The following is a 26,678-nucleotide window of genomic DNA, read 5'->3' on the forward strand; positions in this document are numbered from 1 at the left end:
TTCTTGCTCCTAAAGTATCTACTATTTTTGCTTCATCCCAACTTTTTATTATTTTTGAACTAAATGGTTCGGGTAATTTATTAAAATATAATTTTCTTATTTATTTACTTTCTTCTGTATTATATGTTCCTTTATAATAATATTCTTTAAATGCGCAAGTATATTCATCTATGTAGTAAATATTACATATTGCTAATTTTAACATTAAATTCCTATTTGTATCTTTCTTTTCATTTTGTTCTTCATCTGTTGTTGTCATGCTACTAAATTCGTCTTTTACAGCTGTTTCATATTTTTTTAATAATTCTATAGGTATTAGTTTAGTTGTGGTTGTTGATGATGTTCCTTTTGTGGGTTTGTCAGTTCTTAATACTTTTTTACTATTTTCAGTTAGATTTAAAAACCATAATTTCACTGTTCCTACTAATGTTCTTTCTATATATTCTGGTGCATCTATTACATTTATATTATTATCTAATAATTGTTTTGTCATATATCCTATCCATAATTGTATTATTTTTTCTGTATCTATTACACAATCTAAGTCTAAAAAGTTATAATTTTTATTAACTATTTGTTTTGGTGTCCATTTGTCATATTCATTCTTTAGATTATATCTTTTAAACTTATTCTTATAATATGTAGGTTTTCTTATTTCTGATGTTCTAGGTATTATATTTTCATCTTCTTTTTTATCAAGAGTGTTTCTGTGTTTATATTTTCTAAGTTTTCTTCATTAATTATTTCTTGTTTTCCATTGATTCCTAAATTTTTTGTATTTGTTAAGATTTCTGTATATGTTTCACTATCTTCCGAATCATAATTATGTGTTTCTTCAACATCTATTGTATTAATTTCTAATTCCTTGGTTTCTATTTCTTTATTGTCTATTTCTAATTTTTCTTTAAATTAATTTATCTCATTTAATAATTTTTGTTCTTCATCTTTTTCTTCTTTTTCTTTCTGTCTTTTTTCATACAAATCTTTTAGCATTTGTAGTTCTTTTTCTAATTCAGCAATCCTACTATTTTTAGTTTCTTCTATTTTTCGTATTTCTTCTGTAGTTTGTTGTTTTATTTTTTCTATTTTCTTTTTTCTATCTATTTCTTAGTTTTCTTTTTTTCTATTCTCACCATAGCTGTCAATTTATCTTCTAATTTTAATTCTTCTTTTTTCTAGCATTAAATATAAATGTTCACCTATTTTCTTATACCTTCTACCTAAATTAAAAAATACTATTTTTATTTTTAATCCTTCGTGATTTTCATATGTTTTTTCGTCTATTATAAATTCTTCTTTGTTCATTTTTTATTTAATTGTTAATAGATCATGTTGGTATGTATATTCTAGACTATCTATTATTGATTCTAAATTTGATACTTCTTCTTTTTGTGCATTTATTGAGTTTTTACTAACTCCGGCAATTATGTTATATTGTAGTCTTTCTATCCTTATTTTTAATTCTTTACGTTTTTCAGATATTATTTGCTTTAATTCTTTATATTTTTGTACGTTATTCATTTAAATAATATTTTGGGGAATATCTAAGTCTAATTTTATTAAATAAACCATAATTAATAAATTAATCAAATAAATTCATATATATACGACTTCCGTATTTTTTAAATCCATATCCTGATTATGATTTAATCTTATTCCTGATTAGCAATCATAATCAGGATATGGATTTAATCCATCTTGACCCGTGACTGAGTGGTATCCCAAATTTGACCCATTTAGATGTCCAACAAAATTTCTCACCTCTTGTGTTATTTAGGGAATCCATAAATCTTCAAGTCGGTCCAAAAAATCTCTCATTGCATTTGTCAAAATTGCTTGTTTTATTTTATATTATATTCCACTTCAATTGCATGAAATTATTTTTTAAAAACTTTTCTTGGCTCAAATAAGTATTCTTAATAACCATATTTTATAAACTCGAATAGGTAGATAATTTTGATGTGTTTGCCAATTTATATCTTTAATTCTTTGCTTTTTAATGTCTATATATTCTTGATTTACATTTGTAAGTTATGATGAAATCTATAGATTGGTTATGCCAAAAAAAAAAAAAAAATTTTTTTATGATACTGATACCAACAAACTATATTATATCCTAAACTTAACCTTATTATATGATACTTCCTTTAAGCCATATTTAAATCAACTAGATATAAGAGAGTTTGTGTCAACACGAGCTCAATATATGTTACTTTTTTTGTTTTAATTTATGTGACATAAATTAAATTTAGAAAGTCAATTAATTTTTTTGTATGATTTTAAATTGTTAATCGTTGCGATTTATAGTATTTTTGACATAATTTTTTGATTTATTTCAACTTATGTGACATAAATTGAATTTAGAGAGTCGATCAAATATTTTATATGATTTTTAAATATTTTAAATTAATTATTATTATTATTATTATTATTATTATTATTTACAGTACTTTTTACTCAATCTTTGGATAATATATGTTACTTCCTGCCCCAATTTATGTTGTGCTGATGAAAATTTGAGAGTTAACCAAAATTGTTATAAATTGTTTAAATATTTTAAATTTTTAATATTGTGATCTATAATACTTTATATATAGTTATTAGTAAAAAGTAGGTAAAATAATTATTAGTAAACAACTAGTAATTTTTGTAAGCTAAGGGCAAATTGACTAATTTATTTTCTGACTCTAAGCTCCTTATATTGCAATCTCTATATATTTATAAGGAAAATGGTTAAAAATACCTTTCTACTTTGATAAATTGATTAAATTTGTCCATTATTATACTATTGGGTCAAATGTACTTGTGATTTTATATTATAGGATAAACTATATAAATGATCCGTATAATGGGTGACTTTATTTTTTTGTTCCTCATAAGAATGGTCTTATAAAACTAGCCTTCCTTCTTTTTTTTAGACAACACAATTACATATTTTCCCCTCAATATCTCAAATCTATAATATATTAAAAGTGTGAAGACCCTTAGAAAAGTGATTCAAACTTTTTACCCTTCATTAAAATACTTTGCTTTAGATAAAATTATCTTTTCACTATTTTTGTGAATTTATTATTTAATTAATTTGATAATATCTTACTCCTAAACTATATGGAATCAAATTTAAATATATGGTAAGACTTTTGATTAAATTATGAGTGTGCTAAAAATAACCGAAAACATATAGAAAAATATTGTATTTTCAGAATTAGGTCTTCAATTTTCAAATTCTAACGACGTCGGACTCCATAGTTCTTGGTGCCTTTGTACCTGTTCACTGTTTGGTTGCTTTATTTCAAGCGTTTTCTTAATCATTCCAGGTTTTTCAAGTAATTTTTTTTTGGTTGGATTGTTATTATTTTACTTAGTATTTGTTTTGATCGTTTCAATGTGAAATTCTTGGTTATTACATAATCTTTTTTGTGGGTTTTTGCTCAAGTAAAACTTAATAATCGCGATGGGTTCTCCTTTTATGACAACTATTTGTGTCTTTTAGTTGAATTTTTTAATTGAAAAGTTAAACCAAAACGAGCATTGTGTTACCGATAAACGTTGTTTTTATGCTCACGTTCAAGGTGGAATGGTTGGAGATTTAGCCTTCATTTGTCCTAAGTTCATACAAGTATGTGGCTGAAACTATTTAAATTTTATTCTACTTTAGTTGCTATATAAATTCCTGAATTGTGTTTGTATCCTGACTGATCATGAACTATGCAGTCAAATTTTTTAGCTATTGTTGCACAAGTTTACTTTTTAAAAATCTTAATTGTCATTGATTTTCTTAGACAAACTTTTAAGTTTGTTGATTCATGTTGTGTTCCAACATCTTATGTATGTAAGTCATTTTGTATTTTTAGTGCCCTTGCAGCATAATTGTATGCCTGTGTATTTTCACTCACAAGCCTTGAATATTTAATTTACGTTTGGTTTTACCTTGAATTCCAGCTATTCTGCGTCATTAAGCATAATTGCATTTGTTTGCCATTTAATACTATGAAATTTCTTGTTCTCTGCTGCATGTCGTTAAGATTACGGAGCTTCTTTCCTTGTTCTTTTAGTGATATTCATTTACCTTTAATGTGCATTTATTGGGGACTTGTTCCTCAAACTTTTGCCTAGATTCTTTTAAAGAATTTTTTGAATTTCAGATAGGATATTTGCTGAAGGATAGTGCTCCTTTGCCAGACAAGATAAGCATTGCTCCATTGTCAGATTTCTTAAACATTACTCTATTGTCGAACTTGGTCAGCTCTGATAGAAGGTAAATATTCATCTTTTCTATTCTTGGTGTTAACTAGCTGAAAGTTCTATGTAACAAGCTCCAACAAGTTTAATGATGTCAATTTCAGGTTTCCCTTTGACACGCTTAAGGGAAAGAACAAACCTGGTCTCGAGAACAAAGATGGCAGTGATACAAAGAATAATGAAGACAACAATGGAGATATTGAGGATCAGGATTACGGTAAAGATTTCTTCGATGAAGAAGGAAGAGATGGTGATGAAGGTCCTGAGGAGGATCCTGCTGCTAATGGCAATGAAGGGAGTGACAATGATGATGACGATGACGTTGACAATGACAATGATAATGACATTAACTATAATGATGATGATGGTGATAATGAAAAAGATGACTATGAGGAAGAGGAAGAGGGAGAAGATGAGGATGAAGAGGTGGATCAACCACCTGCTAAGAAGAGAAAGTTATGTGTTTTCTTAGATGTTTATATTGTGCTTCTCTATCATGATTGAGGAGAGTATGTAGTGGAAATAGGGAGGTTTAGCTTTTGTCTTTGAAAATGTAGGAAATTAACCATCCTTGTTCAGAACAAATATACTGCTTTTATCACGTGGATTGTTACTTATGCTACATGTTCCAGTTAATTGTTCTTATACTTGGTAATTATTTATCAATTGTCGGGAACAACCTCTCTACCTTTCAAAGGGTAGGGGTGTTTGCAACAAATTTTCATAGTGCGGAAAACTATCTGTAAGCAAAAATAAAAATAAACAACAAGAATAATTTTATTTAAAGTAATTTTGCTGGTACAATTTTGTTATTCTCTTGATCAATTTTGTTATTCTCTTGATTCTTATTTCCTAAGATTTTTCATAATTCGAGGGCCTTTGTAGTGTAATTCTCGAACTTCTGGATGATTTGAGCCTCCTAGAAGTATATTTGGATCTTCAGGAATTGTTTGACAGCACTTCGTCTTGTTGAGTTGATCTCCGGGTAGAACTCTGTTAGTCAATTCGTTAAAGAGCCATGTAGTCAATGCAAAAGCTTCCTCCAGTGCTTGCAGAATGCCCCCAGAAAATTGTGTAACCCTCCTATTTATAGTTGTAGGGGGTAGGCAATCCAAGTGTAAATAACCTCTTTTGCCCCATTCTGATTGGTCCATTCAATTTTCAAGCTTATCACAAATGTTATGTGACAAGATTGCTTGTGATTGGCCAAAAACATATCATTTGGGACACTTGGCGATGTTTTATTGGCTCTGAACTTGACTTGGATTGCCACATCATTTGATGTGTATGGTCTTGCTTCATTGGTTTTTAATTTGACTGGAATGCCATGTCACTTGACACATGGCATAAGTTTGGGCCTTAAGGTGAGATGGACCTTGAAGTCCTTGATGAGGAATAAAATGAGCTTATAATTTTTATAACCCAAAATGATTTTAGACCCAATAAATTATGGGTCAAATCCAATTTTTATATGAGTTTGATCCAATAAATTTTATGTGTCTACAGATGCCTCCTACTTTAAAGCCCGTCAAGGTATTTTATTTGTCGGACCTGTTAGAGACGAGATTTGAAGTATTTGTGGAGCCCTCATTTTTTTTTGCATGACTTGAACACTTTGTCAAAATTTAACTCCTCGAAGTCATCATAATCTAGGTAGAATAACGTGAATTCCTTCCTTAGGAATGTAAAATTCTGTTTAAAACTAAATATATCCAAACTTTGTAGGATTTGGGTATTAGTATTATATCAAATTTTAATAGGATTAAATAATGATGTTATCCCACTTCGAAAAGGATTAGGAATTTGACTTATTTTGGACACTTGGATGTCCCAGTTCTTCTTGAAGACAACTTATTCAGCAAATTCCTTTTTGAAATCAAACTGGGGCCTTTCAGAGCCTATATAAGGACACCATCACCCCATTAAGTCATTGTAATTCAACCTAAGTAGAAATTCAACTCCCGTTCTTTTCCTCTTTTTGCTCCTTTATCATAATTGAGCTTTTGGGCACTTCGAGGCATCTAATGAAGAAGCTTCATAACGTATTGTGGAGGTGTCTAAATCATGAACAGCTTATAGTTTTGGAAAGTAGACTCGTGAGGCTACGTTCTATGCAAAAATCATGCTCAATTTATCTCCAGATCTGTCTAGGTATGGTTTCAAAATCAGACTTTCAGTTCTGTTTTGTCACTTTTTACTTGTTTTGCATAGTCTCACGAAAACTCTCATATCTTGACATAGGAACATCAACATCAGGAGCCGTTTTTTGCGTTGGAAACTAAACCCATAGATCTACAACTCGCTCAGAAACCATAATCAAATTGCATCTGAATTATCCTAGATATCGCTCAAAAATGGCCTTTTAATCTTGGTTCGCTAGTTATTTTAGCTTTGCGCAGCGTCACGATAAATTCCATATCTCGACGTGGAAGTATCGGAATCAGGCGCCATTTTTTACATTGGAAATTAGATCTGTAGATCTATGTATTATATAGAAACCACAATCATATTGCATCCGATTCGTTCCAGATATCGCTCCAAAAACGTCCTTCTAATCTTAGTTCGCTAGTTATTTCAGCTTTGCGCAGTGTCACGATAAATTCCATATCTCGACGTGGAAATATTGGAATCAGGTGCCAGTTTTTGCATTGGAAAGTAGACTCACAGATCTACGTTACACAAGAAATCCAGCAGCATAAAACTTCTATATTTTCTCAGGTTAATTTTTGAAGTTACATCCTAAATCTTGTGATACTCCTTTTTCCTTTAACAGACTTACCGTTTAATTTAATTTCTTTGGCAGGTCTTCAAACACAAAAAGGATATTTTTAGTGCTTTGAAAATATGATGAACTTCCATGATCAAACATCACCATATCCTCTACTTGAAATAGCAAACGATGAACGATATTCTCCTGCTTCCGTCCTTACCTTGAAAGTTTATCCTTCAGTAATAGATGCCTTTCCGCTTGATAGAGGATCGCTCGACATGTCCCTTCATCTAGACAAATGGTCAACAAAAGAAGAAATTGATGTCCTTGACTTCAATAAGGTCATTAATGCTACTGCTTTTGTGCTGCATTCATCTACACATGACGAAGAATCTGCTGCTACATACCCCAAAGGCTCGAATAAAGGCCTTACTATATGGAATTATCCCCAATCAAGCTTTGGTGAGTTTCGTTATGTTACTTGATATTAGGAATGGGTAGAGGATGTCCTTAGCTGTATCAAGGAGGCGCTGGAATGAACTAAGATTTATGATGCTATTTTTGCCTCTTTATTCACGTACGACGTCAATGAGAATATTTTGCAGGCCCTTTGTGAACTTTGGCATTCCTCGACTAGTACAATATATGTTGGCATTGGTGAGCTTTTTATTTCATTGTGGGACATGCATATGATTGGGGGCCTTCCAGTACACGGAACTTTCTTTGATGAAGTCATCTCTTTGGCCAAAGAATTGTCACAAACAGATCTGCAAGGGAAGCATTTTTGCCTAAAACTTGTGCTTACTTATTTTCAGCCTTCTATCGGCTTTCAAATGGTGCGTCTAACAAGGTTTCAGTGCGTGATTGGGTGAATTTTTGGTTCAAAGGATCGGAGCGATACAAGGAGCCTTCACCACGAGGCCCTAAACAATAACCTAAACCAAAGTCAAATCACAGTCCCAACGGCTATATTGATATGTCATTTTTACCGCGAACGGAAGAAGAGAACGCCTCTTTCGTCGAGTTAGGTGTGGAAGGGTACTTAGAGAAGAGACAAACTTGGATGCTTTTCTTTCTTACTGGATTTGCAAGTTCATTCTTCCGATTAAGAAACTTGACCACATCCATCCTAGCATCTTTAAGATTGCAAGTCTAATGGCTCATGGGGAGAGGTTTGCACTAGCGATTCCCATTTTGGCTAGTATCTACAGAGGCTTGACAGAGATCATAACTTCAATAAACTTAAGTTTAGGCGACATAATTTTTCCCATACAATATGTCTATGGATGGATTGGTGCATATTTTAACTCCTACTATCAAGTACGTTATTATAATGGTGCTCGTATGTGTAGGATTGGTGGGGAAAGGATGGCTAGAAACTTTGATCTTTCTGGTGCAAGAAGGTTATTTTAGAATGTCGATATCTGCAGTCTCCCCACCTTGGCCATGCTACAACCCAAGGAGTTGTTTATAGCAGACAACGGAGAATTGTCTAGTTCTTGGAATGATTATTTCATTAGTTTTCTTTCGAGCTACGTAACCCTCCGGTGTGATGATCACTTTGTCATAGAGCCTTACAGTCCCCATAGATTCAACTGATAATTTGGATTTGTTCAAGACCTGCCTGGGAACTTCATCAAATGACCATATGACGGCACACTAAAAGAATTGGTACAACTTTGGGACTTTTGTACTAGTCTTAGTAGTTCTTCAACCATTAGTATACCACCACGTCCTGAAAAGCCTCTAGTGACCAATATGTATGCAAATTGGTGGTATATTGGTCGAACAAACCTTGTTGGGTAGAATAAAATTATCTTAAAAGTTCCCCTTTGTTTATCGGAACAAGGTAAGTCTTCCACTTCCTCCCTTGTTAAGTCAAAGATGAGCCCATTGTCTTCTAAGTCTTCACCTTCAAGGGGTAAGTTACTGAAAACTGGAAAAGGATCAAGTTGTCTTTCATTGAAATTGAATGACACTCCTTTTGTTGCTTCGAATAAGACTCGCAAGCGAAATAATGATTCTTCTTTGCTTGAGATTAATAGTGGAAAGATGCCAACTAAAATGCCACTCGAAGATAAGACTTTGCCTATCCGCATAGTTAGTGAAGTTGTAGATGCTAATGGTGACACTAGCTCAACGGAAGGAGATCAAGACCAATATTGGAAGTGCAAAAGAAAGAAGGCAAAAGACCAATCTAGCGAGTTTGTTGATTTGGACATTGCTACTATAGATAGAGAGGTATTTTCTGTTAACGACCCTAGCTACATTATGCCATTGCCTGAACTCGTAGAATAAGTAAGATTACTTTCTTTATTTTTTTTTGTAAAAAAATAAAAATAATAATACCCTGCTAATCTTTTTTTTTCTTTTTTTTGAAGCTGGATCTCCAAGGCATTTCTACTAATACGCTTAATGGAATTTTTGATGGCGTTACAAGTCCAAGTTGCCTTGATACATCTTCTCTTCCTGTCACAGAAGCTTTGATAAATAACATAGAGGTTGTGGCTACCCAAGCTAAGTCACCCAAAGTTCATGAGCCTTCATTGTGTTTATCGTCATTTGTTGCTCCAAATTTTGAACCATAAAAGACAATCTCTACTTTTAAGAAGTCTTACATTCTTCAGATGTGTGGTGCATTGCATGACTGGCTAACCACGTTCTCCGTTGAATCTTCGGATGAATTCTTAAAGTTGAAAAATGGTGTGAACATGCTTATGGAGGACCACAACGGGATTAACGCCATCAATATCTCTATTCTAGAGGACTCTGTTAATGCTTTTATAAAAACATATGAGGAGTATGACACTATGAAATCATCTTTATCCCGAAAAATAACTAAAGATAACCATAAAAAAATGTTCTTTGATGTGCAACAAAGCCTTGTTAATGTAAAAGAGAAAAACACCAAGGAGCGAGTATGCATGGAGGATCTCCAATCAAATCTTGCTAAGTTTGATGAAGAACTGAAGCTTTTATCTACGAAGAGGGAGAAGACCATTTCATGCATAAAAGAGCAGAAAGAACGGTTGTCTAAAAGCCAAGAGAAGATTATCACTTTCGAGGGAAAGCTTCATGCAATTAGAGAGAAACATTCATTATCTGAAGATGAAGTGGAGACACTATCCAAACTGAAAGAGGCCGTTGAGGCGAGTCGTCAGTAAATTCTGGAATTTCAACCTTTTTCATAGTTTAGATATTTGCTTAAGATTTGTTTTTTGCTTATTATGATGTAGTGACATTTTTGCCTTTGGTGCAATAAAAGTGACCTTTAGCTTTTATTTAAATATTGTTGCGTCTGTTTTCTTTTTTAAATGATCAAGCTAGATGAATTTGCCCCCAATCATGAATAAAATTTGAGCTCTGTTGATCACATGTATCAAAATCAAAATTCTTTCCAATTAACTGGAATTATTTTTTTTGAAGTTAACCATGAATCTGTCCAATTTCATAGTTTTGCGCGGCTAGGGTAGAAAATTCATAACTCAACGTACAAGTCTTTGAATTATGAACCGTCCTTTTTATTGCAAAGATAACATAAAGAGCTACATCATATGTAAAAATTACGACCATATACTTTACGGATTTGTACAGATTCATCATTGAAGTCCGCTCAGTTTGAAAAGTGAGGGTCTCTTTCTCAGCTTTGAGCAGCTATGGTAAAAACTTCATAACTTAACACAGAAGTCTTTCAATTATGATCCATCTTTTTTGTTAAAAATATAACACCAAGGTCTACAACATATGTAAAAATCAAGACCATATCCCTTACGTATTTTTACAGATTCGTCATTGAAGTTAGCTCAGTTTGAAACGTGAGGGTCTCTTTCGCAGCTTTGAGTGGCTATGGTAGAAAATTCATAACTTGACGCAGAAGTCTCTGAATCACAAGCCGTATTTTTTGTTGCAAAGATAACACTAAGATATACAAAATATATAAAAATAAATACCATATCTTTTACGGATTTGTACAGATTCATCATTGAAGTTAGCTCAGTTCGAAACATGAGGGTCTCTTTCTTAGCTTTAAGCGGCTATGGTAGAAACTTCATAACTTGATGCAGAAGTCTTTGAATTATGAGCCATCTTTTTTGTTGCAAATATAACACCAATAGCTACAACATATGTAAAATTCAAGATCATATCATTTACGGATTTATCTAGATGTACCATCAAAGTCCACTTTACTTGTTTCTTCACCTTTGCACGTCCGCGGTAAACTAAGCGAAGAAACATCTAATTCATGCGATATCTATGTCACTTCAAAGTATTATTTCCGTGCTCAAGTAATGACACATCCTTTTCTTTTTTCTTTTTAACTCATATGACTGAACTTAGAGTAAAAGCATACTTTAAGCTGCCTATGTACCTTAGGAGGATCAAGTCATAACGTAGTTCAGGATGGTGAGTTAATTTTTTTTTTGTTATTTATTATTATTATTATTTTTTTAAAGCCATTCACAGTTTAGACTCATGCAGGTCAGGAGTGGACATACTGTTTATACTCATGCCTTAAGAAGTGTAGACGACCTTCATAGAAAGTACTGCTTCAAGAACTTGCCATTGATGGGACCAAATCTTACACCATCTTGATCGATGATTTTATAAGCGCCACTTGAGTATGCTTATTTCATAACATATGGCTCATCCCACTTAGATGTAAACTTGTCACCGATGCGTTTGTTGAGGATTATGGGTCTTCGAATTGCTAAGACCAAGTCGAGCTTGATAACATTCCAACTTTTGTTTTGCTTCTAATCTCTTTTCGTCCAATGCCTCTAACTCTGCTAGACGAAGTTGAGCATTACTTTTAGTTGTAAGACCTTCTTGTATTGCCATTCGTAGCGATAAAATTTGTTGTTCTAGTAGAAGGACTGCTTCTATGCCATACACCAACGAATATAGGGTCACTTGGGTAGCAGTTCTACAGGTCATACGATATGCTCACAAAGTTTCACTGATCCTCTCATTCTAGTCTCTTTTATTTTTCATAACCACTTTCTTCAATAGGTTACTAAGTGTTTTATTAAAAGCTTCGACAAGACCATTGGTAGGTGCATTGTACATTGAAGACTTATGCTGCTTAAATTTAAGCTTCTCGCATAAAGTCCTCATGAGCTTATTATTGAAGGGTGTCCCATTATCAGTAACTATGTATCTTGGCATGCCATACCTAAAGATGATGTTTGACGATAAAATTAGTGACATTTTCCCTTTTCACCTCTTTTAGTGGCACGACTTTAGCCCATCTCAAGAAATAATCGGTAGCATCGAAGATGTATATTTTCCCTTTTGACGACTTTGGGAGGGGTCCAACAACATCAAGTCCCCATGCATCAAAAGGCCATGATGCTATAGTTGGATAAAGATGCTCTGGAGCCTGATGTATATAATTAGCATGAAATTGACATGCTTGACACCTTTTGGCATGCTCTAGACAGTCCATCACCATTGTTGGCCAGTAGTAACCCTTCCTTTTAATGTGAAAATAAAGTTTAGGCCTTGATTGGTGTGCTCCACATGTGCCAGAAATTACTTCCTTTATTGTTTTTTGTGCTTCTTTTCTGTTAAGACACTGCAAGAGTAACCCCTCGTAAGAACGACAAAATAAAATCCCCTCTTGGAAGATCAATCGTAGTGCCCTTCTCCTAATGTCTGCTCTTTTTTGCGGCTTCTCGGGTAGCCTTCCATGTTCGAGATACTCAATTAGTGGTTTTCTCCAATATTCTTCTTTAACGATTCGAACAGATGTATGGAGGCTTTCTTCTAATTGAAGAACAAGGCAACCGGGAATAATCCACTGATGACTCATTTGCACCTTTGTTGATTCATTTTCTCTGAGTGCCATCATCGCAGATAAGGTCGCCAGAGCATCCGCCATGCGATTTTATTCTCTTGGGACATGGTTTATGAACACTTGATCAAACCTTTTAAGCAAATAAGTAGTGTATCGATGATATGGTATAAGATCTTCCTTCTTCACCTCATAACTGCCTAAGAGTTGATTTATGATCAACTTAGCCTCACCATAGATATCCAATTATGGAATTTTCATATCTGATGCCATTTCAAGTCCTATAATTAAAGCTTGGTACTCTGCAGCGTTATTCGAACATGTTTCACCCAGAACAAATAAAAATGGCAAGATTAATCTTTCTAGAGATATCAACATGATGTCTGCCCCTGCACCATCTTAACGTGCTGATCCATCGAAGAGCATTGTCCATGTCAGTATTTCTTCAGTAAATAATGCATCTTCATCAGGAAACTCATCCAAAATCTCCCATTCTGCTAGCAAGGGGTGATCGGCAAGGAAATTAGCAAGTATTTGCCCTTTCACAGTCTTTTAAGGCATGTATACGATCTCATATTGGTTAAATAATATAGACCATCTGGATAGATGTCCCGAGAGAACTGGCTGAGTCATCACAAACTTCACGGGATCAACTCCGGAAATTAACTTGATGGTGTATGCTTTAAAATAATGCCTTGATTTCTTTATCGCGTAAAGCAAATCCAAACACATCTTTTCAATGGCTATATAATTTAACTCAGCTCCTATCAAAGTTTGACTTAGATAGTATAATGCTTGTTCTCTCAGCTTTATTATCTTGAGCCAGAAGTGCTCCAAGTGATCGCTCTTGTGATGCAATGTAGAGTATCAATGGCCTCCCAAGAGTTGGTGGCCTCAATACAGGTAGATTCAACAAGTATCTTTTGATTCTTTCAAAGCATTTTGACATAATTAATCCTAGTGGAAAGGGGCATCTTTCTTCATTAGATGGCTGAAGGGTTGACACCGTCCAGCCAAGTTAGAGATGAACCTCTAAATGAATGCCAAATTTCTTTGCAGACTGCGAAGGTCTCTCAAGTGCCTTGGCTCTGGCATTTTTTGAATGGCATCAATCTTTGTGGGATCAACTTCAATTCTGTAGTGATGCACGATAAAGCCAAGAAACTTTCCCAAAGTAACTCCAAATGCGCATTTGAGTGGATTCATTTTCAAGTCAAATTTTCTTAACCTCTCAAAAACAATACGAAGATCATCCAGATGACCGTCCTTACACTTTGTCTTCACCACCAAGTCATCGACATAGTATTCCACCCTTTTATGCAACATGTCATAAAAAATGTTTTGCATTGAATGTTAGTAGGTGGCACCCATATTCTTTAGACCAAAAGGCATCACCTTGTAGCAATATATCCCTTTTGGAGTTCCAAAAGCTGTACATTCTTCGTCTCTTGGAGACATTCTGATTTGGTTATATCTTAAAGACCCATCCATAAATAACATAGCTTCATTTCTAGTCATCGCATCAACCATGAGCTCTATGATTGGTATTGGAAAGCCATCTTTCAGACATTCCTTATTCAAGTCTCAAAAATCAACACACGCACGTATTTGGCCATTCTTCTTTTTTGACAGGTATAATATTTTAGATCCATGATGGGTATTTTTCCTCTCGAATTAATCCATCTTCGATGAGTTTATTGACGTCCACTTTAATTTGTGTTACTAACTCAGGGCAAAACACTCGTTGTGACTACTTTACAGGATGTGCCTCATTTTTGATCCCCAAATGATGAATAGATACCTTAGGACTAAGGCCAAACATTTCTTTGTATGACCAAGCAAAGACATCTTTATACTAGACTAATAGCTTAAAGTAGTCCCTTTCTTCTTGCAGTGTAAGAAGTGTACTAACAAAGTTTGGGTGCGGATTCTCCAATGTACCTAGGTTTATCTCCTTGAGTTTATCTACAGTCGATTATACTCCATCCTCTAGTTAAGGGGGTGCTTCTTGAACATCATCATCCACTTCATTATGGCACAGATTATCCTCCACCGTTATATAATATGATGCGCTGGTTTCCTCTGGATCCTCTTTTGTTTCTCTAAGATGTTGGTTGGTAAAAACAATAGTTCTTTTTCTTACCTTTAGAGGGCCATCAGTGGCAATTGACAAAATAGACTTTTTTTTATGCGCGATGGGAAAGCACTATGAATTTCCTTGTCATCAATATCCTCAGAGAAATATTATTGTTCGTGCCCCAACAACGTCTTTCTAGATGATAGCTTTTATGTGGTTCCCAATCAAAGAAAAACAGAGGCATTCACGATGGTGAAACGTCCTTTTATAAAGTTAGATACTCCACTTCCATCTTTGCCTCCTAATCTATTAAATATAGAGACACGAGGTATTGATTTTCCTATGCGATTAAACACTGAGGTTCGTTGTGGTGTTTTCTCGTCCTCACCCTTCTTTTCCCCTTCTACTGAGATGTGGTGAGATGAAGTCATTTCCTTCACCTTCCTAGCTGAAATTCAAAGAGGCTCTAGCAATTTGAATCCTAGCCCAATCTTAGGAGCGGCGACGTAATGTCCTTATTTTCTTAACTTCATTTGGGATGCTGTAAGGCTGTGTATTTTTTTGCCAGTGACTTCATATTTGAGCTCTCCCAGTCTTGTCGGATCGGAGAAGCCATAGCCTATTTTTTCAAGTAATATGAAAGCTTTTTGATCAAAGTGACCTCTTATCTTTTCAATGAAGTTGTCATTTCTTGAGGACTCAGGAGTAATAGGTTGGATTTGTACAACTAGTGCAGTCATACTCTTCTTTAAATCTTGTAACATTTCGTGGCTCATTTTTTTTCTTGGATGGAGAACTTGTTGAGTACATGCCTTGAGCAAGGTTTGTCCCTCTCTTTGATGCTCACATAAAATATAGCGAAAGACTAAATACTCATTATCTATCTTTGCTTTCATGTCTCCTTCAGATGATGAGAACTTAATGGTAATTTCTTCAGCAACACCCACTTGCACTCCTATCTTTTTTTTTAAATTGAACCGAGTTGGGTGGGAGAGTGTTGGTTTCTTCACATCTAACTCACAAGAATCCAAGTAGAATTTCGAATCCGCAAAGTATGACTCTGTCTCAGTAAAAGGATTAATATCCGCATCAATTTTGACTACCTCATCATCCTTCATATACTTCATGCACTGATGAAAAGTAGATGTCACCACTCTATTTTCATGTAACCTGGGGCGTCTAAGCAGCAAGTTGTATGATGTCTTGGCATCTATGATATGAATCAAAGTGTTTTATTTCATATTGCCAATGGATAATTCTATGGAGATTTTTCCCATGGCTCGTTGTCCTCCTTTATTGAAGCCTTGGATTGTTATATTGTTTTTGGACAGCTCATCAATAGAGATTCCAAGCCTTTTGAGCACTGTCCTTAGCATGATATTAACCGCTGAACCATCATTGATCAGTATACGATTGAGATGTTGTTCTTGAATAGCTCCTATGACAGACAAAGACCTATTATGCAGTTTGGACCCTAACAACAAGTCATCATCGGTGAAGGAAATTACAGCAAAACACTGTGCAACTGTTGGCTTAACATGACATTCTTGTGCTATTGTTAGATGATGCTCTTGTTTGCTTTCCTTGGGTTCTTCTATACTGAAAATTACATGTGTCGCCCTGACTTGGCTATCTTGAAGGATTTTTTTTGGAAAAAATTCATGCAACTTGATAGGTCTTCGGGCATTCTGTGATAAGAAACCTCTGCCCTTTTTGCTAGCATTAACCTTGACACTTTTTGATGGTCGTAGCTGATCCGCATTATGCCCCATCACTTTCAGCTTAGGAAGTCGTATCCTTGGAATCGCTCGATGTTTTTTATTTTAGAAACCAGAGTCCAACCGCTATACTCATTATTTTCAGAATTGTCGTCTACCTCTATTGTGGCTTCAAAAGTTCTTTTTGAGTCATCAACTTCAACCGCCCTGAAGCTCCTAAATTTCAATAAAATGGTGCTTCGCATAGTCTGCGGCATGGAGCATTTTTGTGGATCAACAACACTAGCATGATTTGCATCCATGGTTTCATCCATGTCGATGATGATTTTTCTTTCACTTACTAGTGTCATGATTTTCTCCTTCAAAACGAAGCATTTCCCCTTCGGGTAGCCAATGACGTAATGAAACTTGCAGTACTTGGGATTATTAACCCTATTAATTTTCTCAGGCCTCTTTATTTTTTGAAATTCAATGGATTTCTTGGCCAACAATTCATCAGTGATCGTAGGTACGTCTGAATCTGGAAACGGGTAAACTTTTGCTTCCAACTCTTTCAAAGTTGGGTGACATTTTTCCTTCCTCGGCTGTTGCTTAGAGGTTTTGTTTCCTTCACTTTTTGTTTCATCGTGACCTTTACTGAAGGTGCTTTAACCTTCATGGATTCTTTAGTATGGATATTTGGGGTTGTATTTTTCTTAAACTCTTTCTTTTCTTTTGTAAGATCAACAAAAGGAGAAACCTTCCCATGACTTGCGATGCTTAACTCCATGTCATGTGCTCGTGTAGCAATTTCTTCAAATGTTCGTGGTTTGATTCCTTGGAGAATGTATAGAAGGCCCTAATGCATTCCTTAAGTGTACATTTCTAAAACCTATATTTCAGAAAGGCGATCTTTACAGTCCAAACTCAATGACCTCCAACGATTAATGTAATCCACCATAGGCTCATCTTTTCTTTACTTAGTGCCAGCCAACTCTATCGTACTTATAGTTCATCGAGTACTGTAAAACCGATTGAGAAATTCCTTCTCGAGCTGCTCCCAACTATCAATTGACTCATGCTCCAAGTTGATATACCAGTCGAGCACATTCCCTTTTAATGAACGGACAAACTGTTTCACCAGGAGATCGTCGTTTGTTCCAGTATTGCTGCAATTTTTGACAAAGTGGGCGATGTGTTGCCTCAGGTTTTCCTTGCCATCAAATTTCTGTAACTTTGGTGGTTGATAGTTCGTTGGCATGGATAGACAATCAATTCACCTTGTGTAAGGCTTGGAGTAAAACAACGAACTTTGTGGTGCTCTGCTATATTGAGCCCTGATAGAGTTAGTTATTATGTCTTGCAACTGCTGAACAGACAGAGCTCTAACCGAAGTAGACTATTTCTCTTTTTAAAATTTAGTCTTGCTAGGTGACTTGTCGACACTCTTATTTTACAGAGTAAAGCTGGGTGGATAAGCAGGGTTGTGACTCGATTCTCCAAGGGTGGAGGACTCCAAATTGTTCATCAGTTAAATGATTTGAAGATCTTTATCCTCAACAGATTTTTAATAGTTTGTTCCCTTATTACAAATTTCTCATCCATATCAGTTGCGTCAGCCATCAAGGCATTGACCTTTGTTAAAATTGGAGAATCAGTCGAATCTTCAGATCCACTAAAATTGACACCAGTCTGAGAGAGTTCATCACATATCAAGGATGTCCAGTTGCCCCCAGGAGTTGCAATTCCAGCTGCCATATGAGATTTGCTCTTTTTTGCCTTCTTCAAAGTAGTGAAGTATTCAAATTCGTCCCAACCACTAGTCTTCAACTAGCGCCGAGTGAGTGGACCAACATGGCTGAGCTCATCAGATATGGCAGCAGTAGAGTTCTTGCATGAGACAACTTTAGTATTTTTGAAGTCCATAGCAGTGGTTGAATTTGATTTCGCAGGAAGAAGAGATGGAGAGTAGAACTGGTCCCACTGGGCGTGCAAAAATTTGTTTGCAATAAATTTTCATGGTGCAGAAAATTAACTGCAAGCAAAATAAAAATAAACAACAAGAATAATTTTATTTAAAGTAATTTTTCGGGTACAATTCTGTTATTCTCTCGATTCTTTTATCCTAAGATTTTTCGTAATTCAAGGGCCTTTGTAGCATAATTCTCGAACTTCTGGATGATTTGAGCCTCCTAAAAATGTATTTGGATCTCTAGGAATTGTTTGACAACACTTCGTCTTGTTGAGTTGATCTCCGGGTAGAACTCCGTTAGTCAATTCGTTGAAGAGCCATGTAGTCAATGCAAAAGCTTCCTCCAGTGCTTGCAGAATTCCCCAGAAAATTGTGTAACCCTCCTATTTATAGTTGTAGGGGATAGGCATTCCAAGTGTAAATAACCTCTTTTGACTCATTCTGATTGGTTCATTTAATTTTCAAGCTTATCACAAATGTTATGTGACAAGATTGCTTGTGATTGGCCAAAAACATGTCATTTGGGACACTTGGTGATGTTTTATTGGCTCTTGAACTTGACTTGGATTGCCACATCATTTGATGTGTGTGGTCTTACTTCATTGATCGTTAATTTGACTGGGATGCCACGTCACTTGACACGTGGCATAAGTTTGGGCCTCAAGGTGAGATGGACATTGAAGTCCTTGATGAAAAATAAAATGGGCTTATTATTTTTATAGCCTAAAATGATTTTAGACCCAATAAAATATGAGTCAAATCTAATTTTTATATGAATTTGACCCAATAAATTTTGCGTGTTTACAAAGGGTAACGTTTGTGTAAATTTTACCCTCCACAGGCATTACTTGGGGGATTTCACTAGGTATGTTGTTGTTGACGAAGTATCTATTAGTTGCCTTAATTTTGAAAAACTATCATACAAGAAAGGTAAATTTTGCATATCTCTACCTGATAGAGTACAAGGTAAATTCTTAAGCCTTAGTTATGCTTCACTACTTAAGTAAGTTAGATATTATCATATTTTTGACCCCTTTCTGACTTTTTATTTTAATTCTACTATAACTGCTACACGAACCCTTATAATTGAGAAGTATTAAATCAAAGTTTAAAATGAATTGAGCTTAATCAACTCCAAATTTTTTAATCCTTCCCTTTTTCAGATTGTTTGATATGTACCAGTTAATTTGGGGGTCTATCAAAAATAACCTCTTTATCTTTACGAGGTAGAGATGAGGTCTGCGTACATTCTATCTTCTCCAGATCTCACTTATGGGATCACATAGAAATATTATTATTTTTGTATGTATTATAAACTATTGCATTGACTTTTAGGTAGCATATTAAACTGCATTTGAGGATTCAAACTAAAATCCAACAACCAAACATAATAAAAGAATGATGAAAAGGAAACTCTCTCTTCAAGCTCAATATTTGCCCCACCCCACCGCCCAATAAAATGGCCAATAGATTTAACATTTTCTGCAGATATAGTATTTTCTAAATATTGTAAGGAGAGAGATAGAAGATGATACATTCTTGATATTGAATATGCTTAGAAAAATAAGTTATTTCTAACTTATTTTTCAAAAAATATTTTGCTTCATACCAAACACACCCTAAGTTACAACTTGGTGGTATATGTCATTCCACAAGCTTTGTGATGATTTTGGCAATGGCATTCATGATGAATTTGTTGCGTCTGCATTTTGATAGACCAAACACTTACCAGTACATTGAATCTACCTATTGTTGGTAAGTAGAATTTAGCACTAAACTAAATGTGCAGTTAAATTATGTACTTATTATCAATCAAGTATTTTTATTGGGAGTGGAGGTAATTTGTATGATATGTGTTGCCAAGACTTGAAGGTAAGATTAACAAAATAATGGTTAGATCAGTTATGTTGTAACGGTCAAGAGCTCTCACGTTTAAAATATCAAAATATAGCAAAACTGAGGATACTACGATGTATGTGTGGGCATACTAGGAGAGATGAAGTTAGGAACGAGGATATCCCAGAGTAAGTGAGAGTGGCTCGTACGATGATCAAGGTGAGAGGCGAAATTGAGATGGTTCAGACATATGAATAGAAGACATTTAGATGCCTTATCCACCTATTAAACGTTGTATAACTTATACATAGTTTAAGTTATACATGTATATTCATCTAAAATACCTCCAATTTTGATAAAAATGTAATCCCGAGAATAAAAATAAGTCTCAGTTAAAAACAAAGTACTTTTAGAATTAGAAAGTAAGTATAATGACGTAATACTGTTTAGAGTGTCAAAACTTTGGTAGTCATTAGTTCGGACCATCCCAACTTATAGTAAAAGACTAAATAATATAAATTTAAACAAAAAATATATTTTTGGTTATATCTAATTCTCCTCCTTAGTTGTTTGTGTGATGGTGATTTATCATGTTCCTCTTTAATTAACTACACCTTTTCTCTTCAAAATTTTATGTTATATTTTAAAATTTTTGTGCTTAGTAAAATAACGTACAAACAATAATTTATTATATATATATATATATTTATTTATTCTTAATTAACACTTGATACACATGCAACACACGTATACTAAACTAGTATTTCTAAACAACTCCATATTTATTTATCTTTCAACTTTTATTATTATTCTCTTTTTACTTTTACTTTAATTCTTATCTTTTCTTTTTTCTTTCTCTCTCTTTTAGTTTTTCTCAATCCTTACTTTTTTTCCTTTTCTCCTCTCACTTTCTATTTTTTTTAAAAATTCTCTTTTTTATTTTACTTTAATTTTTGTTTTATTATTTTTTTTTTTAGTTTTTCTCAACCCTTACTTTTTTTTCCTTTTCTCCTCTCAACTTCTATTTTTTCCTCCTTTTTATTTTTCTTTGATTCTTATTTTTTAATTTTTTAATTTTTCTCAATCTTTATTTTTATTTTGTCTTTTTTTATCAACCTTTATTTTTTACTTTTCTCCCCTCTGCTTCTATATATATTGATTTTTTTTAAGAAAATATTTTTCTTCATTTTCTTCTTTTTTCGCAATTCCTTTTTTGATTTCTTCCAATCAAGTTACGTCCCATGAGCAAGAGTTAACGGTACCACATTGTAGGGCAAAACTTATAACTTTCGAACAAGAAGTTACGTTTCATGGGCAAGAGTTGAAACTATCACATTGTGTTTTGATTTTTGTGATGTTCTATAACTCTTATCTTAGAGGCACTTAAGGACTTTCAAACAATAAATTATGCCCCACGGGCAAGAATTGACTCTACCACGTTATGTTTTTATTTATGAGATGTTCTACAACTCTTGTATTAGAGGTAAGACTTAGCTCAAGGACTTCAAACAACAAATTATGCCCCACGGGCAAGAGTTGACACTACCATGTTATGTCTTCATTTTATGAGATATTCTACAACTCTTGCCTTAGAGATAAGACTTAGCTCAAGGACTTTCAAACAATATATTATACCCCACGGGAAAAAGTTAATACTACCACGTTATGTCTTCATTCATGAGATATTCTACAACTCTTGCCTTAGAGGTAAGACTTAGCTCAAGGACTTTCAAACAACAGATTATGTCCCACGGGCAAGAGTTGACATTACCACATAATGTATTCATTTATGAGATGTTCTACAACTCTTGCCTTAGGGATACGACTTATAACCAAGATTTTTCAAACAAGTTACATACCTTGAACAAGAGTCAACACTGATACATTGTGTTTTTTACTTATGAAATGCTCTATAACTCATCTTAGAGGTATTACTCAGCCCATGGATCATCAAACAACAAGTTATGCCTCACGGACAAGAGTTGACACCCCCATATTGTGTATTGATTTATGAGATTCTTTATAACTCTTTCCTTAGAGGCAAGACTTAGACAAAGGGATTTCAAGCAATAAGCTGTGCCCTATGGGCAAGAATTGACATTATCACATTATGTTTTATTTTATGAGATATTCAATAACTTAAGCCTTAGAGGCAAGACTTGACCCAGGGACTTTCAAGCAACAAGTTATGCCCCATGGGTGAGAGTTGACACTATCACACTATGTTTTAATTTATGAAATATTCTACAACTCTTGCCTTAGAGTCAAGACTTAGCCCAAGGAATTTTAAATAACAACTTACACTTCATGAGCAATATTTAACACTATCACACTGTGTCTTGATTTATGAAATATTTTATAAATCAAGGATTTTGAATCAATAAGTTATGCCCTGTGGGTAAGAGTTGACACTACTATATTATGTCTTGATTTATTAGATGTTCTATAACTCTTGCCTTAGAGGCACAAATTAGTTCAAGGACTTTCAAACAACAAGTTACGCCTCATGGGCAAGAGTTGATACTATCACATCGTGTGTTGATTTATGATATACTCTATAACTCTTATCATAAAGGCAAGACTTAGCTGATAAGTTATGCCCCATGTACAAGAGTTGACACAATCATATTGTGTCTTGATTTATGTGATGCTTTATTTGTCTTACCTCTAAGACAAGGCTTAGCCCAAGAACCTCCCAAAAGAACAAGTTACGCCCAATAGACAAGTGTTGAAATTGCCACATTGTTTCTTGATTTATGAGATGTTCTATAATCTTGACTTAGAAGCAAAACTTAACTCAAAGATTTTCAAACAAGAAGTTATGCTCCATAAGCAAGACTTGACATACTACATTGTATCTTGATTTATGAGCTGTTCTATAATTTATGACTTACAGAAAAGATTTATCCGAAAGGACTTCCTAACAACAAGTCATGCCCTTAAATTTGCTTTGATGTTAAAAAGAGATTCCTTTGTGGATTATTCAACTTTTTATTCATTGGTAAAATATAATAAAAGTAGAGGAAAAAAAAAGAAAAAAGAGAACAAACAAAGTAGAGAAATAAAAGAGATTGAGAAAAAAACAAAAAAATAATGGTTAAGAAAAAAGAGAAGAATAAATAACAAAAAAAGAAGGAAAAAAAGTTTGAGAAAAACAAATATGAGAAGAAAAATAAAAATAAAGTTTGAGAAAAATGAAAAACAAAAAAAAAGAAGAATTATAAATGATAAAAAATAAAAAATAAAAAATAAAAAATAAAAAATAAAAAATAAAAAATAAAAAATAAAAAATAAAAAATAAAAAATAAAAAATAAAGATTGAGACTAATGAATTAAAAAGAGAGAGAGAGAAATGAAGAAATAAATAATATTTGACGAAAAAAAACATAAAAGAGAAAAAAAAGTAAGAAAATTAAAAGATGAGACAAATGAATTAAAATAAGAAAAAAATAAAAGTTAAGGTAAAAAATTTAAAATAGAAGTTGAGAGGCAAATGAGTATAAAATGTTTAAAAATATTTGAGGTGTAGAGGGGCAAAAATGTACTTGTACTATACATAAAAAAAGGAAGATTAGTCTTTAAAGACTTTTCTTATGGAGGTCAAAAATTCAAAGTCACCCACTATTGGGGTCATCCCATATAATTTTGGGTCAAATATACCCCTACCATTAGCAAAGTTATCAAAATACCCCTCTTTTTAGTACTTCTCCATTATGGCAAGGTGAGAGCCATGTGGTGCGACATTTCGATCAGGTGGATGCCACATGGTATACCACCTCAACATTGGAATTTTTTTCCTTTTTTATTTCAAACTTTCTTCAAATTTATTACATATTTTAAAAAATTAATAATTTAAATTCTCACATATTTTATTTATTTAAAATAAAATAATTTCCATCGTTAATAAACGTCGATATTTCCTCACCAAACGAAAAAGAACCACTACCAATGATGGAGAAAGGAAAAGATGTGTCACATATGTCGAGCTGTAAAGAGCAAAAGCGACGAGTTTTGAAATTGAGTTGTCGGAGAAGGTGGTTGTCACGCCTCAAATCCTATTGGGGCGGACTGGCACCCGTAACCGAGTAGATTCGGGAGAACCATCTCATAACCTTATACTTCCCATGCATACCTCTATGACAACCCGAAATTCGAACAGCATCATGTCGCATATAAAAGGAAATAATCACCTGTATAAGCTCGAGCACACATATATATATGTATATACAATACTTGGCCGTTGGAGCCATCACGTCTATTAACAAAATACCACCTTGACTGTACATTAGGTCTACAAAGCCTCTAGACAATATACAAAGTTTAACTAAGGTCGGAATACACCCCGCCATATAAATAACTTCTATACAATACCAAAAGTGGCTGGATATGACACGGAAAGCCCCGAAGTAAACTGGAGCTCACCAAAAGCAGCTGGGTATCCTGGCTTCTACTTGTGCGGTGTATGAGCTGAGGTACCTGTGCCTGCAGCATGAAATGCAGGTCCCCCGTGAGGGACGTCAGTACGAAATATGTACTGAGTATGTAAAGCTGTAGATAATCACATATGATATAGGAGCTCAATAGAAATCAGAAACAAGTGAATAAATCATAATAGGAGTGGACCACACTTACTAGAACTTGTGACAACCTGCACATTGTATTTATTCAATCACTTTACCTTCGTTCTTATCATCTTTGTAATCATTACTGTACTGTACTGTGACCATTAGGCTGCCTTCAGTACATATCAATTGGGATCGACCCATGACAGACTTATGCCCCTGGGATACCACCCATAAACACATAACTAGGGATCGACCCATGATAGGCTTATGCCCCTGGGATACCACCCGATAAGAGAGAACTTCCATCACTTAGTTCAATTAATCTTTGAGATTGTTATTTCGGTCGCCACCGCATTTTTGAGACTTTGAAACAATGATACATCGAATAGAGACATATAAATAGACCATCCATGCAATAATAATGAAGTAAGAACTCATTGCCACATCAATAAAGTGTTTTGGAGTCATCAATGCCATAACAATGAAGTAGGAACTTATTGGTATATCAATGAAACGTTTTGGAGTCATTAATAGCACATGGATATTGTTTGAGTAACCGGATACCTTCTGACATTCATTAGTGCAATAAACATGTAAAATTTGGAAGACAAGTAAGTATTGGAATGTCTTGATATCTTGTAGGGTGGAAACAAGTTCATTGGTAACGTAGGACATCATACAAAACCATTATGGATCACATGTTATTGAATAACTTTGGAAACTTTCTTAATAGAACAATTGTTCACTTTCATGCCAAAGATATGGTATAGAGTATGCTTTACATACCTGACTATCAACCTTCAATACTAGTCCCAAATGGACTTCCCGTCTTTTCGGATTACTTATCTACAATGAACATATATAGCAATCTAGTATTAGCGACCAAACGTCACAATTCAATTATTTGAATTCACCAAACTAGTGGTTAAGTAGTAAGCCTTAATTACACCATAAAGGGTGTCACTTTAACCCTTCTATACTCCAATTACATTCACATGCCATGCATATTCATACAACATCCTCCAATATCAAGTTTGGATTCATTTATCCTTCCAACCAATCCATTAAACCAAATTGAGCCATAGACATAAATAATCATCAATTCAATAGTATATCGACATATCCACCTTCCACAATTCAATACAACCAAACCATGCAAAATAGTCCATAACCCTATTTTCATCACCTTTCAATAACAAGCAATACATATAATCCTTTATCACACATATACATATGGAAGAGAACAAAGGCAAACAATATTTATACCTTAGAATTCACCTCTTGATTATGGAATCCTTTTTTCATAAATAATAGGTGCCGTTCGAAGCTCTCGAGATGACAAACGCAGTTATCGGATTACTTTGAAATTTCTATGGTTGAATCAAAAGTAATTTAAATGTCAAATTTGGCTAGGGTTTGTTATTTCTCAATGATTGATGATGAAAATGAGTTTTTGAACTCATATACATGTATATATACACATATTCCCATCCATAATATCATAGGGAACGACCAAAGTGCCTTTAATATTTAAATAATGTCAAATCTGTCCATTGGTGGACTGTTTTGGTAAGCTAAAGTAGATCGACCATAACTCTTTGCTCCGATATAGGATTTGGGTGAAATTGGTATCGTTGGAAATATAATTCAAAGGGCTTTCATTTCATATAAAGTAGGACACCCAGTTCATCCTGTACAAGGAGTTATGATCGTTTGAAGTTGACCCTAAAAATCTATTTTGAGAGGCTGAAGTAAAACGAGTATAACTCCTTACTCAGACGTTGG

The sequence above is a fragment of the Capsicum annuum genome, chromosome 4 (genome assembly GCF_002878395.1).
Source record: "Capsicum annuum cultivar UCD-10X-F1 chromosome 4, UCD10Xv1.1, whole genome shotgun sequence".
In the NCBI taxonomy this organism is placed as follows: Eukaryota; Viridiplantae; Streptophyta; class Magnoliopsida; order Solanales; family Solanaceae; genus Capsicum; species Capsicum annuum.